The 15891-nt window shown below is 34.3% G+C and overlaps 1 protein-coding gene across 4 annotated transcripts in view; it reads right to left on the bottom strand.

The window, feature by feature from the left end:
- Positions 1-533: 533 nt before the first annotated feature.
- Positions 534-15891, bottom strand: part of LOC141512328 (leucine-rich repeat and IQ domain-containing protein 3-like) — a 286841-nt gene continuing 271483 nt past the window's right edge. For 3 of the 4 annotated variants that reach the window (XR_012475454.1, XR_012475455.1, XR_012475456.1), the window contains 2 exons: positions 10208-10257; positions 534-4472 (listed from right to left, as the gene is read on the bottom strand). The gene's annotated coding sequence lies outside the window, so the exon portion shown is untranslated. The remainder of the gene's footprint in view (positions 4473-10207; positions 10258-15891) is intronic. The other variant, XR_012475453.1, reaches the window with a different exon arrangement.

Genomic DNA, 15891 nt, shown 5'->3' with positions numbered 1-15891 from the left:
GGGAAAGGACATTGGACAAGAAGGAGGATGGTTTGTTTTCTAGTCACGGATCTGCCCTTCAGTAGGGGGCAGACAGGCAAATGAAGGCCAACGAATGTGGAAAAATGGAGGTCTTCTCGGTACAGTTCCAATAAGAGGAGCAGAATGCATCTGTTTCCTATTCCTGAGTCTTTGCCATTGGGGCTGTACTCCCTCTTCACCTCCACTTTACTAGAGTCCCTTGTTTCCTTCAAAATTGATCTCCAATATCACCATCTCCATGGAGTCTTGCTGGATTCCCCCAAATACCAGTGTCCTCCCCATCCCCAAATTATTGTGTTTGTTTTCTATGGTCCCTACCCTCTCTCTCTTCCTGATAACAAACACTTAATGAAATAATGAGACATGAGGCAGGTTTATACTACAAGAAGCAGTGTGAAGGTAGATGGAGATGGTTTTAGAGCCAGGAAGGGCCTGCATTCCAATCACCATCTCTCACACACACACTTGCCATGGGACTATAGGCAAGTTGCTTCAACTCTCAATGTGATTAGGTCCTATATAAATAAATTCTCAGACTCAATTCTTATACTTGTTTCCCTTTCAAATATTGTGTGTGTGTGTGTGTGTGTGTGTGTGTGTGTGTGTGTGTGTGTGTGAGAGAGAGAGAGAGAGAGAGAGAGAGAGAGAGAGAGAGAGAGAGAGAGAGAGAGAGAGAGAGGAGGAGGAGGAGGAGGAGGAGGAGGAGGAGGAGGAGGAAGAAAGAGACAGAAACCTTTACACAACATCTTAAGGTAGTAAAGTGTGTCATATGTGGCATAATAAATAAAAAAAAAAGCTTAGTCCCATGATCCCTGAGAGGCCTGGACTGGTTGGTCTGATCACCCATCTAGCTCTAACCAGTGAAGGATCTAATTTAAAACTCATTTGATTTTTAGCATGTACAAAGAACCCCCTTTCAGTAGATAATATGTATGTCCATTTTTTCTGATGTCACTAGAAACAACCACTCAAAGAAAATCATGGGAAAGGATGGCAAGATGAATAAACAGTTTTTAACTGTCAATTATCCATCTAACATTGTGTTGGTCTCCATTGGTTGCTGCCATTTGCTTCAGTGTTCTGGGAATGCACATGGTGATGTTTGTCATTCATTCTTGAAGAAGAGCCTGTCATCAGAGAGGAGATGCCCTGACAGGCACGTGAAGTGGATTTGAATGAGGAGGTGCTGGGCTAAGTCACCAGCCTCACTTTGTCCTCCAGAATCATCTGGGTCCAGTGACCTGAAATGAATCAGGACGACTGGAGATGGCTCTGGATGGGAGGCAATCAGGGTTAAGGGACTTGCCCAGGGTCACACAGCTAATAAGTTTCAAGTGTCTGAGGTCCTATTTGACCTCAGGTCCTCCTGATTCCAGGATTGGTGTTCTATCCATGGTACCACCTAGCTACCCCTGGTCATGAACAACCAAAAAATGGGAAAAGCCAGTCACTTATAGCATTTCAAACCTTTGCCCAGTTTCCATCCTGTCCTGTTCTATGGGCAGATTCTATAGCACTGAACCAACAAGCAAACTCATATTGAACCCTGGGAGTTTCCATTTCCATGTAAATAGCAATGCTATGTAAGGAGTGGATAGGGTGCTAGCCTTAGGGTCAGAAAGCCCCAGGTTCAAGTCCCTCTGCTGAATCATACCAGTCACAGGGCTCTTCACAAGTCCTCCAGACTGTCAATGATAGGCTATAGCAAAACAGTAGGATCCCCAACTTTAATCAGAGGACCTGAGGTCAAATTCTGTCCCTAATATGAACTAGATGTACAACTTTGGGAAAATCTACCTCAATGAGAGCAGTTTCCTCACCTGCAAAATTTGGCACTTTAGTAACTTTTCTCCTATAACTCCAAATAAAATTTTAAACTAATTAGACCAATGTCCTCCATGCATCAATGTACCTGTTTCCCTGTAGTCTCTCCAGCAATACTTACTCCCATCCTCTATCATTCTTGTAATTATAATGAGTATTCCAGAATGATGTTAATGTTCTTTAAATTTTTATTTATTATATTTTCATGAGTGAAAGGAAGGGGTTCTTAACTTCAGGACCATGGAACTCCAAGAGATTCATGGATGGGTTTCAGATTGTCCATGACCTCTTATGGAGAAAACATTACACTTATATTTTCACCAAACTTTGGTTTCTTTTGTAATCGTATGCACTTAAAACTTGATTCTAAAAATTGCTCCATTGACTTCAACAGACTGGCTGCCCACAGGGTCTGTTACACAACAGAGGTTAAATTGTTTATTTGAGAACCTTTAAGGAAAATGGGTGCTCATCATTTATATCTCTTTCCTTCAAAGACTGTTCACATATTTTCACCATTAATCTGGAACACCCAGTATTATAAATTTGCATCAGTTTCTTATAGATCTTGCATGTTGAACTTTTACCAGTTATGTGATTCATAAATTCTGCCTAATCAATTACTTTCCTTCCATTTTTTTTGCTGCTCTCATTTGGAGAGACTTTTAGATGACTTATACTCAATGTTGTCCATTTTATATTTTCCAGTCTCCTTTATCATTTGTCTCATTAGGAAGTACTCTAACCACTGTTGTAAAACTTATAACTTTCTATTCTCCTTGAACAATTCATGTTTCTGTAGATAATGTTCACATTCTAAATTGTCTCTAACATATAACCAAAAAGTTTCAGAGTCAGAAGTGACTTCAATGAAAATCTAAGTTAAATCCCACCTGAAAAGAATCACCCTACAATATTAAAGAGCACATGGTCGGACCCCCAAAACAGGACAATTCTGATGGTGATCCTTCTTCAAGTTAACATTAAATCTTTAATGACTGCCCTTTAGTTCCAACTATTCTACCAATTGTGAATCTACCTGTTTTATTATCCTTTAGACCAGACTCTTCTACCACTCCTACAAGACAAGCATGAGTGATGTTATCCAATGGTTTGCTAAAATCTAGGTAAACTACTCTCTAGAGAGTTTCCTAGATTTATTGAGTTAGTAATGCTGACCAAAATGGCATAAAGCTATTCTGGCATGAATTTTCTTTATTATGGCACCGTGTGATTACTCGCTTCATTTTCTAGATATTCGCCAACTATCTCTTAAATAACATGACCTAGAATATTGCTATCCATTGAAGTTAATACTGGACTTCCTGGCTACAGAATCAAAAATATTTATTTGAAAGATTACTATATAAATTATGTGAATGTAACTCAATTTCCAGAAAATATTCATTTACATAAGAAGAAACATGGGATGGTCAAAGCAACATTTAATTTAAAATGAGAAAGTTTGGTCTCAGATTGGACTCTACCACTGGCCCACTCTGCTATTCCATTCCATCTAGACTTTGACTCTCCAATCCAATAAATGAAGCAGTTTTCCCATTATAAAGTCATTAACCTATTAACATACCTTCCCTCCATCTCAAATCACTCCAGTCACCTTTGTTAATAAAACTATTTGAATTTCAAGAGTTTTTCTGTGTTATCATACTGGCCTTCAAATGAGGTGATATTTCTAAAAAGTAATTTGTTTTCTTTTTAAATTTTTTTTCTGTAATCATTCTAGATTAAAAATTTTTCTTGAACCCCAATAGCTTTTTCCTTTGTTCCATCTCTCCGAGTGAATTATTTTTATTTTAATTCCATTAGCTTACATTCCAAAAATATAAACCTAACCCTTCCCCTCTTCCTTACTCACAGTTGTTTTTATCTGCTTTAATTTTTAAGACTTTTAAACAAATGCTCATTTTTGTTTTTGTTCTCTTAATGTTCATTTGACCTGGTGAGTAGTTTTAAACACAGTCACATTGTTTTGCCCTTGGAACATATAAGCTGTGGTTCATAGGCTTATATTTTCTCGCTACAAAAACTTTTAAAGACTTTTATGTGATGAACATTTATGCCATATTTCCTAATTATCATAAGTCCTGACATATAGTAAAACAAAGGTTTCATTCCTAATCACATTTGAATTTTTCAGTAGAACCTGATTCAAAATCTTCCCATTTATTTTTATTTCTCAGAAACTAGGAAAAAACATGCGTGATTCAAACTGTTTAGTTTTCCTTCTTAATAAGTGAACAGTTTTCTCTTGAGGATTTGTAAGATTTCTATTTTAAGTTCTGGAACTTAAACACAACAATTCTTGGTGATTTGAATTCAGAGTTAATCTATGTTGCCAATGTGTGACTACTATCAATCTAAACTTTGCACAAAGTTTCTAATTTACCTGGGCAATTTAGTTGCCTGACTTCTTAAACTAATTCAGTTTCTCATTTCACTGAGTTTTTTTTTCTATACTATCAACTTTTTTTATTTTTGCAAGTAAGTGACTTACCCAAGGTCACACAGCTAAGTAAGTATTAAATGTCTGTCTGAGGCCAAATTTTAATTCAGATTCTCCTGACTCCAGGACAGGTGTTCTATGCACTGCACCACCTAGCTTCCCCCTGTAATATCAATAATTAAACAGAAGTGGAAATTAAAACTTTTTATAATAATATTTTAACTTTTTTTTGCACAATGGCTAATGTGGAAATAACCTTTGCATAACTTCATGAGTATAATGGGTATTGTGCGTCTTGCCTTCATAATGTGTAGAGAAGGGAGTGGAAAGAAAAAATTTAACTAAAAAAAGAGAAAAAGAAAAAAAATTCTTGGATATTTTCACCATAATCTATTTTATAGTTATCTGAACTTATAAAGATTCTAGGTGGTCTTTTAATCTTGTTGGATTCTGATTTTTCATGCTTTTTTTCTATTCCATGTATAGATTTTAGAGTTTGTGAATGTCTTCTTCTAAGCTAGGCTTGTTTTTTCTTTGTTTTTCTTATTAGAGTTCCAAATTTCATACTAATTTAAATATTTGTTTCTTACTTTAATTTTTTTATTCATCTTCTAATTCAGATTGAACTGGAAAATGTGGGTTTTCCTATACATTTCTTTGTTAGGTTTATACCATTTCACTTTAGAAACAAGGGCTCACATCATATTATTATGCTCTAGAACATTTATATTCAAGGGACTTTTTTTTCTTTTTTTAGCTTCTTTTTTTTCTTTGGGGTTTTCCCCATGAAGAATTATTTTCTATTCCTTTCTTGTGAAAATTTGCATTCTTTTGATGTATTAGCAGATGCAGAATAGTAAGTTTTTTGTTTGTTTTTTATATATGGCAGGGGATCAGTTTTCAAAAAGAAGAGCTATTTTCTGAAAAATATATGTTCATTCATAAAGGTTTTACATGGAATGGAAAATGTTACATCAAAGTTCACAACGGCCAAAATAGCTAAATATAAAGGGGTTTATCAAATGCAATATAATAGAGATTTATAATTTATTTATCTATAGCTATCTAATAAAAAAGGAAAAAATGATTCTCAAAAGGGATGCCCTTTTACTTCCTCAGTAATAACAGCAAGAAAAGTGGTTTAGGGACACTAAATATAACATGATCTTTTATAAAAATAGTTTTATTTTTCCCAATAATATATCAAAACCGTTTTAAACATTCACCCTTTTAGAATACTTGAGTTCCAAATTTTCCTCTCTTCTCAACCTCCTCTCTCCCTAAAATGGTAAATCATTTGATATAGGTTATAAATGTGCTATCATGTCAAAAAATTTTCATCTTAATCATATCTGTGAAAAAATAAAGGGTTTTTCCCTTTTTGAAAAAAGCATGAAAAAGAATAGAGTAAGTGGGAAGGGTATGCTTCAATCTGCCAGTTCTGAATCTAGATGTGGAGGGCACTTTGCTTTATGTGTCCTTTATGCCTGCCTGTCTTGGATCACTGTGCTGCTGAGAAGACCAGTCATTCATAGGTGATCATCACACAATGTGTACAATGTTTTCCTGGTTCTGCTCCTTTAACTTTGAATCAGTTCACACAAGTCTTTCCAGGTTGTTGGGTCCCCCCCCGCCCTAAAATCTGCCTTTTCATCATTTCTTATGGCACAACAGTATCCAATTAGATTCATATATCACAGTTTGTTCAGCAATTTCTCAATTGATGGGCATCCCCTTGATTTCTAATATTTTGACACTACAAAAAGTGGCAAAAATAAATATTTTTATTCATGTGAGTCCTTTTGCCTTTTTTATGATTTCTTTGGGAAACAGATCTAGCAGTGGAATTGATTTATCAAAGGGTTTGCACAGCTTTATAAGTGGGTGTAGGTCCAAATTGCTCTCCAGAATGCATCATTTCACAACTCTACCAATAATACATTAAAGTCCCTATTTCTCAACATTCTTTTCAATATTTACAATTTTCCTTTTATGTCATATAAGTCAATCTGATAGGTGTGAGATGGTTCCTCAGAGTTGGTTTTTTTTTTAGGTTTTTTTTTTTTTTTGCAAGGCAAATGGGGTTAAGTGGCTTGCCCAAGGCCACACGGCTAGGTAATTATTAAGTGTCTGAGACCAGATTTGAACCCAGGTACTCCTGACTCCAAGGCCGGTGCTTTATCCACTACGCCACCTAGCCGCACCTCAGAGTTGTTTTAATTTGCATTTCTCTCCTCAAAAGTCATTTAGAGCACTTCATATTCTTATAGGTAACTTCATCTGAAATCTGCCTGTTCATATCCTTTGACCATTTATCAGATTGTAATCTTAAAAATTTGACTCAGTTCTCCATATATTTGAGAAATGAATCTTTTATCAGTGACACAAAGATTCTTTCTCAACTTTCTGCTTTCCTTCTAATCTTGATTGTATTTTCTTTGAATAATTTTTTAAAAATTTAATGTAATCAAAATGATCTCTTTTACATTTTATAAGGTTCTCTATCTTTTATTTGGATATGAATTGTTTCCCTCTCATGTATCTGAGAAACAGACTATTCCTTACTTTTTAATTTGCTTATGGTGTCACCCCTTATATCTAAAACATGTAACCATTTTGATTTATCTTGATATATGGTGTGATTTGTTGGTCTATACCTAGTTTGTGCCCCATTTTTGTAGTTTCTCAAATAGTGAGAAGGATACGGTCTTTAGTCTAGGTTACTATGGTTATTGACTATTGTGTCTTATTGTCTTAACCTGTTCCACTGATCTACCACTCTATTTCTTAACCAACATGAGAAAGTTTTTAGAATTACTGGTTTATCATATAGTTTGAGATGTGCTATTGCTAGGCCAATTTTCTTTGTATTTTTTCCTATTAATTCCCTAGAGATTCATGACTTTTATCCTTCCGGATGAATTTTGCTTGCTTTTTTTTCCCCCTAGCTTAATAAAATAATTATGGGTAACTTGACTGACATGAAATTGAATAAGCAAATTAGTTTAGACGAAAATGCCCTTTCAATTATATTGCCATGACCCACCAATGAGCAATTGATATTTTTGCAATTGTTTAGATCTGACTTTATTTGTGTGAAGAGTGTTTTATACTTGTGTTCATCTAGTTCCTGGGTTTGCCTTGTCAAATAGACTTCCAGATATTTTGTATTTTTGAAGAATTTAAATAGGATTTCTCTTTCTATGCTTTGTCCTTTGTGGGCAGTATACAGAAATCTGATGATTTATGTGGATTTATTTTATATCCTGAAACTTTACTAAAGTTAATTGTTTCAAGTGGCTTTTCAGTTGATTCTCTAGAGTTCTCTAAATATACCATAATATTATCTGTAAAGAGTAATAGTTTTTTTCTCATTGCTTATTCTAATCCCTTTAGTTTCTTTTTCTTTTTCTTATTGCCTTAGCTATCCTTTCTAATACAAAACTGAATAATAGTGGTGATAATGGACATCTTTGTTTCAATGTTTAATCTTATTTGGAATGCTTCTAACTTATAACCATTCCATATAATATTTGCTGTGGGTTTTAGTTAATATTGCTTATTATTTAAAAGAACCAAGCTTTTTCAGCACCTATTGAAATAATCATATGATGTTTGTTGGTTTTGTTATGGATATGGTCAATTATATTGAGAGTTTTCCTAATCTTGAACCATCCCTGCATTCCTGGTATAAATCCCACTTGGTCATAGTGTATAATCATTGTGTTATATTGCTGTAATCACTTTGTTAATAATATGTTCAAAATTTTTGCATTGATGCTCATTAGTGAAATTGGTCTATCATTTTCTTCCTCGGTTTTAACTTGTCAGCACCATATTTGTGTTATAAAAGGAGTTTGACTGGATTCTATCTTCACCTATTTTTCCAAATAGTTTATATAAAATTGAAATTATTTGTTCTTTAAATGATTTTGGTAGAATTTCCTTGTGAATTCACCTGACCCTGGGGATAATTTTTAGGGAGTTCATTAATTGCTATTTCATTATTTTCTAAGATGGAGTTATATGGGCAATCTATTTCCTGATGTTTAAGCTAGGTAATTTATATTTTCATTAATATTCATTAATTTCACTCAGATTTATAGGGTTAGGGTTAGGGTTAGATTTATTGGCATTTAATTGTTCAAAATATTCCCTAATGCTTACTTTAATGTCTTCATCATTGGTGGTGATTTCACTCTTTTCATTTTGAGTGGTTATTTGCTTTTCTTCTTTATTTGTTAACAAATTAACCAATGCCTTATCTATCTCAGGTTCTATTTTTATTTATTAACTCATTAGTTTCCAAAGTTCCATCTTAATAATGTCACCTTTGATTTTCAGGATTCTAGGAATATGTAATTTATCCTTTTCCTAGTTTTATTTTGTAGTTTTAGTTGCATGTCCAATTTATTGATCTATTCTTTCTCTGTTTTGTTGATGGAAGAATTTAGGGAAATAAAATTTCCCCTAAGTACGGTGTCCAATGTATCCCATAAATTCAAGAATTTTGTCTCATTGTTGTCATTTTAATTAAATTATTTATCATTCTATGATTTATTTTTTGACCACTTATTATTTAGCATTAGATTATTAAGCTTCCAAATAATTTAATCTATCTTTCCACTGACTTTGCTGAATGTGATTTTTATTGCATTGTTAACCATATTGAAATATATCATGTTTATATTGATAAATGTTTCTTAACCCAACAGATAAACATAAAATTATAATGCTGATACCCTGAAAAACAATTAAAAACTATATTAAAAATAACCACAATTGATGATACGTAAAAGTAAGAAAGGAACATTGCCTTTTAACCTTAACAAGTTGGTATCATTTTTATCTCTTTTGTTTGGAATCTATTTAATGCTTTTTAATTAAAATTTTTTGTTAATAAACAGAAATCTATTTTCCTTCCTTCTACCCTCCACTCCAATGAAAAAGAAAAAATATTGCTAATATGAATATCCATAGTCTCAGAAAAGAAATCCCTGCATTCTCCATGTTCAAACAATATTTGAACCTTGCACCTCAATATTTGGAATTTTTCCCATAATAGTTGCCATTTCCCCTAAGAAAGATACTTTTCTTCATTCACTTCCTTAGTTTTCATCAAGCTGTCTCCATTAAATCTGTTTCCCCAAGTTCAAAGTCCCAATTTCCAAATTCTAAGCATTATCTTTGTCTTTTAAAGACACAGAAACAGTAACAAAAAGATAGTAACTCCATAGGATAGACTTGAAATAAGTAATACATGCAACTACATGAATTTCTTGTCCCATGATCAGCGCATCAATATATTACTAAATGTGCAATTCATGAGGATATTAGAGAGAAATGGAAGGTTATCTCCCAAGTTCCCCTTGGAGAGGTAAGTAAATGCAGTGGATCAGTGGCTTTTATGTTGTGCCTATAGGCAACAAGAGTCATCATGTCAAAGTAGTCTTCATCATGCTGCATTTCAGTGCTCATGATGAGAACAGGGAAGGAACCCACCATGATGATAATTGCAGCTTCTGCACCAACATCTGTTTCAGAGAGTGAGTGGGAAAAATTATATGAAGAAACAGAGAAGATCCCTTAGCCATATCATCATATCTATTCAAACTTGGTGAGAAATGCATAGAGGGGAGATTAAGGGAGAGAACAAAAATATGACTCAGAATAAAAAAAAACACAAAATAAACCAATGATTTGTAGATTTATAGAAGACAGACATCTGTCATTCACCTATTTTCCTTGGGGAAAAAAGGTAGTTAAGGGACACTTATGCTGGCAAACAATGAGTTTCATTATACATACATAAGTAAAAAGAACCATATCTTAGGAAAAATGAATGTTTACTGATGTAATTAAAACATTTTAATTCACATATTTTGTTTTTTACATTACCTTTATTTCTGTATATATCCTTCTTCCCTCCATTGCATAGTATACAATTCCTTGTAAGAAGAAAAAGGAGGGGGAAGTATTTCAATAAAACTTCATAACAAATCGATCAAGACTCACAAAATATACAGTATCTCACACTTAGAGCTTCTCATCTCATCAGAGATCACAGTCACATCATTTTTCCTTCTTTTCTTTGGAAACAGATAGATAGGGAGGAGGGAGTCATATATGGACAGATAGATGGATGAAAGGAAATAGGAAATGGGGAAAGGAGAAAAGAAAGAAGGGAAGAAATAAAGAATGAAGGAAAGGAGGAAGGAAAAGAAAGATAGAGTATGGAATTATTGTGTCTGGCTCTATGGTGAAGTACAAATAGATGAGAGAGAGAGAGAGAGAGAGAGAGAGAGAGAGAGAGAGAGAGAGAGAGAGAGAGAGAGAGAATGGATTTCAGATTTCATCAGAAAAACAAGCTCTTTAAAAATATTAGGCATCTCTCTTAATTGAGAGATCTAACAGCCTTTTATCAATCCTCATGCTTCTTGACTTCTCTGAACAATTTTGTACTTTCAAGCACATTTTTTTTCTTAATTATTCTTTCCTTTAAAAATGGCACTCTGTCTTGATTCTCTTCTCCTTTCCTACTGCTTCTTCTCAATTTCCTTTACTGAATGATTTTCCATATGATGCCCTCTAATTATAAGAGGTATCCAAGACTCTTTCCTGGGCCCTCTTCTCTTGGAACTCTCCTCTCTGTCACTTCATCAGGTCCCATGAGTTTAATTATACAAGTAAGTCTTAGATCCTGATAGCCATCCCTAATCTCTTTGTGAGCTCCAGGCAAGCATCCAAAACTGGCTACTGAATGTTTCTAAGTGGGTACTCCATAGGCACCTCAAACTAATCATGAATTTTTAATTTTATTCTCAAATCTCATTCCAAATTTCCTTATTTCTATCAAAGCAAAACTATCTTTCCAGACTCTCAAGTCTACTATTTTAGTTATCCTCTATTCATCACTTTTGCTCAGCCCCTCTATCCATATCTAATCATTCACAAAATATTCTCAGTACTTCTCCATTTACAGAAATGATTGTAAAGAACTCCACCCTTCTAGCTCAGAAGTTCATTTACTACTTGCCTGTGCTGTTGAATGAGTCTAATAAATCATCTTCCTGCATTAAAAATCTCTTTACTTTCCACATATTCCTCCTCACACAGTTTCCAAAATGATCTCTCTAAAGCACAGATATGACCCTGGTACTTAGGTCCTTAATGTTTTTAGACTTTCTGAGCCCAGCACATTAATGTTGTTAATGTAGCTTTTAGGTGGGGATAATATATTAAAAGGTAAGTTAATACTCTGGGTGACAGAATTTTTATCCAAGAAGTTTTTGTAGGTAAGAGCACTGGACTGAATCAAATAAGATGATTGTTTCTTTCAACAAAAAGTCATGAAGGTATGGTTTTACATTCAGGTACACCAAAAAAATAACTTCACAAGTAATCAATGGTAAAGGCATGGTTAATTTGAATGGAGGAAAAGATCTAAGAGTTTAACAAATTACAAGTTCAATATGGATGAGGAGTATGCGAAAGAAATAAAAAAATCTTGTATCTACTTGGCCTGCTTTAAAAGAGGAAACACTCTCCAAAAATTGATCGGAGATAATCCTTCTATATAATATCCTTCTTAGACATCATCTGAAGCATTGTATTTAGTTCTTGGTAACATAATTTAAATATTATATTAATAAGTTTGCGAGCATACAGAGATAGACAACCAAGACAGGGACGGGGCTTATTTTCATGTTGTATGATGACCACCTGAAAGAAGTAGGAAGAGTTAGATTTCAGAAGATAAGACTCAGCAGGCTTACAAATTATACATGCTGGTTGTCTTTAAGGATTTGATGGCTTATTTTGAAGATTAGACCTGTTCTGTAAAATAAGGAAAACCAAGAATACTTTATTACATTGAGCATGGTGTTTGCAACTGGTCATATAAATATAAGCAAATATAAAGACAATTCCTATCCTGTAAGAGCATAAATTCTCATGCTTGAAGAGAACACATAGGAGCAAGCTGAAAAACGAGGCAGATAAAGAGGGAGAGTGAGGTTTCCTATTTAGGGCCCTAGTGTCAAAGTCAACAGTGACAGAAGGAGTCAAGCAAAAGGGAGGGATATTGCATTGTGAAAAGGCTGAAAGGGATGCATGAAGATTATAGGATGAGAAAATACTGATATGAAATAAAGTTCCAGAATGAGAGGCAGTCAAATGGGCAAAATCCAAAAAGTCAGAAGCAAAATCAGAAGAGAATGAAAGCTGACTGACCAGGATGACTCACCAAAATGGAGACTGCCTGAAAGGAACTCCCCAATGGAAGAAGGGGACTAATATAATGGAAGGAAGCTCAATGAGATGGAAGGCATAAAATCACCAATATCAGATGTAGAGACAAGGGGGAAGGGGGCCAGTGGACAAAACCGGAGCAATGACTTCAACTTTCAAAAACATAAATTTAGACTTGGCTTCAGAAGAGTTATATAGTAACCAGAAGTGTTGAGAAGTGCATTGGACTGTCACAAGAACTAGTGGATTCTCTGTCTTTGGAAATCTCAGAGCAGAATCTAACAACTCACTTCATACATATCACTGAGATCTATTCAATGCCATAAAGTTCTAGGATTCTAAAGATAATATTTATGGAAGGAGAAAGTTCATATTTTTCTGCTCTTCATTTAAAGTACTTAAAGTTGAATTGCAGAATAAAGAATATTAATTATCTCCACTAAGTTCAGCTTTCAGTATCTTAATTGTACAAAGGAACAATGAACAAGGTATTGTCTGGAGGGGAGTTATGAAAGATTTGACCCACAAGCACAATAATTATAAAAAAAAGAAGCCAAAAAAGTAGATGTAATCTTAAATTCCATTAAAGAAGGAGACCAAATATCCAGAATCAGGAATGCATAAACTGATTTCCATTGCCTCCTGGTTCAGATCCATCTTGATTTAATTGAGTTCCATAAATGTCTTGACTTGAGAATATGTGAGAAGAGCTATTAGATAAGGTCTAATTTAGAGCAAAAGGGATAAAAAATATGCTTAAAGTTATGCAATGTAAGACTATTTAACTAAGGAAGAAAGATGGCTTTACAGTGTTATTGTTCAGTCATTTCAGTCATGTCTGCCTCTCCACGATCCCATTTGTGGGATTTTTCTTGGCAAAGATACTATAGTGATTCACCATTTATTGTCCACCTCATTTTACTGATGAGGAACTGAGACAGAGTAATGGAATTTGCCCAGTTAACAAGTGTCTGAGGCTGAATTTGAACATAGAAAGATGAGTTGTCCTTAGAGAAACAGTGCTTTATCCACTGTGCAAATATTAAAATATTTGAAGGTTTGACATGTGTCAAAACATTATCACTTCTTGTCCTCCTCCTCCTCCTCCTTCTCCTCCTCCTCCTCCTTCTCCTTTTCCTTCTCCTTCATCATCACAATATTATTATTATTTCTGCTGTTATTATTATATTTATCAGTACTATAATTATTCTCTACACTGAGTTCAATGACTCATACAGTGCTTAGCAGTTACTCTGGGATGAAGGCAGAATTAGATCTCAGATCTTTGTATTTCTATTACTAGTCTTCTATATATTCCCCCCACTACTTCTCATTGATTTCTTGTCTTCAGAAATTCAACTGACAAACAAGTGACCCCCAACTATCAAATATTTTGTCAGGATTGGATTTTTCCAGCAAAAAATTCCTACCAAGTTGCAGGTTTTACACAAGGGCTCGATGATGGCCTAGGGCTATGAGTTGTAAGCTGTTTGAGTGTACAAACTGTCTTTCTTTTCATTCATTGTATTCCTAGCATTTAGCACAGTTCCTGGAATATAATAGGTGCTTAATAAATGTATATTCAATTAAATTGGGTTTATTATTTATACATAATTTATTTATACAAACATATACATATATGAGATGTATATGGATTAGATATATATGTACATGTAATAGGAGAGAAAGAGAGAGATCATATATTATGTTGGAATATTCATTTTTATCCTTATATAAATAAAAGGAAGAAAAATTCTTTTCACCATTATATATTTTATTTCAAAAATTGATACTCCCTTAAACCTTTTTTTCTCTACATGAAATAAGCCTTTCAATAACTGGCAATCCCAGAATCTCAGTGAAAAAATATCTTCCTTCTATCTTGTCCAATGAAATGTGAACAAAAATCTCTTACACACACACACACACACACACACACACACACACACACACACACAGACAAACATCCTCATCCAATTTGTGTTTGAAGACATCCAGTAAGCAACTTTTTTTTGACTCTTCTTAACTTTTCTTTGGTTCCAATCCTTTCTAGGACCATTAGAATTACATCATGAAAAAACCCTACCTTCATATATTCTAATGCTTTATTAAGCACTCTCCTATAAATGTGGTACAATGGGGTTCTGAGAAACAGGATTCGGGTCAAACACTACTATTTACAGCCTGTGAGACTACAGCAAAACATTTGACTTTTCATGGCTTTATTTTCCATATTTGTAAAATAGAGAGATTACACAATCTCTGAGGTCCCTTCCTATCCAAATCTGTAATTATAATGATTTGAAGAAATTTCTTCAATGGGGCCAAAAATGTTCTGTATATATCCTATCTTTTGCTTTCTTTGGATTTGCATTTAAGTGACATCTAAATTCCTCAAGAGTACAGGGTCATTTCAATGAATGTACAGTGACGTTAGCATAATTTAATTTATCCACATGGCCTGTGTCTTTATTCCACAACACCTAAATGGTTGTGTCTTATTTCCTTTTTTTTTGCTTTCAACTCATAGAATTATTATAAATAGCTACTCACAATATGGGGGTCTAACAGAAATATTTACAGTCATTTCACATTTTTGGAAATGAAAAACCCAGAATCTATTAGCTGCCATAAGATGGATACCTGGATACAGAAGTGTAGCCCAGCAGGTTCACAATTCTTCCATCCAGTTGAGACACACTCCTGGGACCCAATCGCCCCAGTTGTTGTGTTTTATAAGCACAGAGACAATTCACAGTGAAAAGAGGTGACTAAGATTTAGATCTTATCAACAATTATCATAATCTGACAAATGGGTGCAGACTTATCTTTAAAGACAGAATTCGACTAGACTGCACTCACAGCTTGCTAAGTAATCACTCTGAGATTTTTGCCCACTGTTGTATTCTGGTCAGGAAGAAGAGAGTGACTTTTGGGGCAAGGCCCTCTTGTGACTCGGTCAGGCAGAGAGCACAAAACTGAACTTGCTGGAGCATTTTTGTGGCAATCTCATTCCCCTAATTCATAGCTAGACTGGTAGCTTTGAATTCAGGATGGCTTAATGGCTGAAGAATTTGAGTTCAAAACACACTTTTTAATCATTCATTAAGTTTTCTATTCACTGCCCTCTTTATACCAAAATAGTCTCAACAACAATGATAACAACAAAGACAACCAATACTAGACTTTATGGAGTATTTAAAAATGTGCAAAGTGTGTCATTTCATTTGAAGTGGGGAGCATACTATGGTTATCATCATCCTTGTTTTATAGAGGAGAAAGCTGGTGCCTAGTGGTCACGTGATATACCTATTGATCCAAAGCTACTAAAG

Source organism: Macrotis lagotis, chromosome 2 (assembly GCF_037893015.1).
Source record: "Macrotis lagotis isolate mMagLag1 chromosome 2, bilby.v1.9.chrom.fasta, whole genome shotgun sequence".
NCBI lineage: Eukaryota > Metazoa > Chordata > Mammalia > Peramelemorphia > Peramelidae > Macrotis > Macrotis lagotis.
Note: the sequence above shows the minus strand (reverse complement) of the source record. Positions and strands in the feature narration are given on the sequence as shown.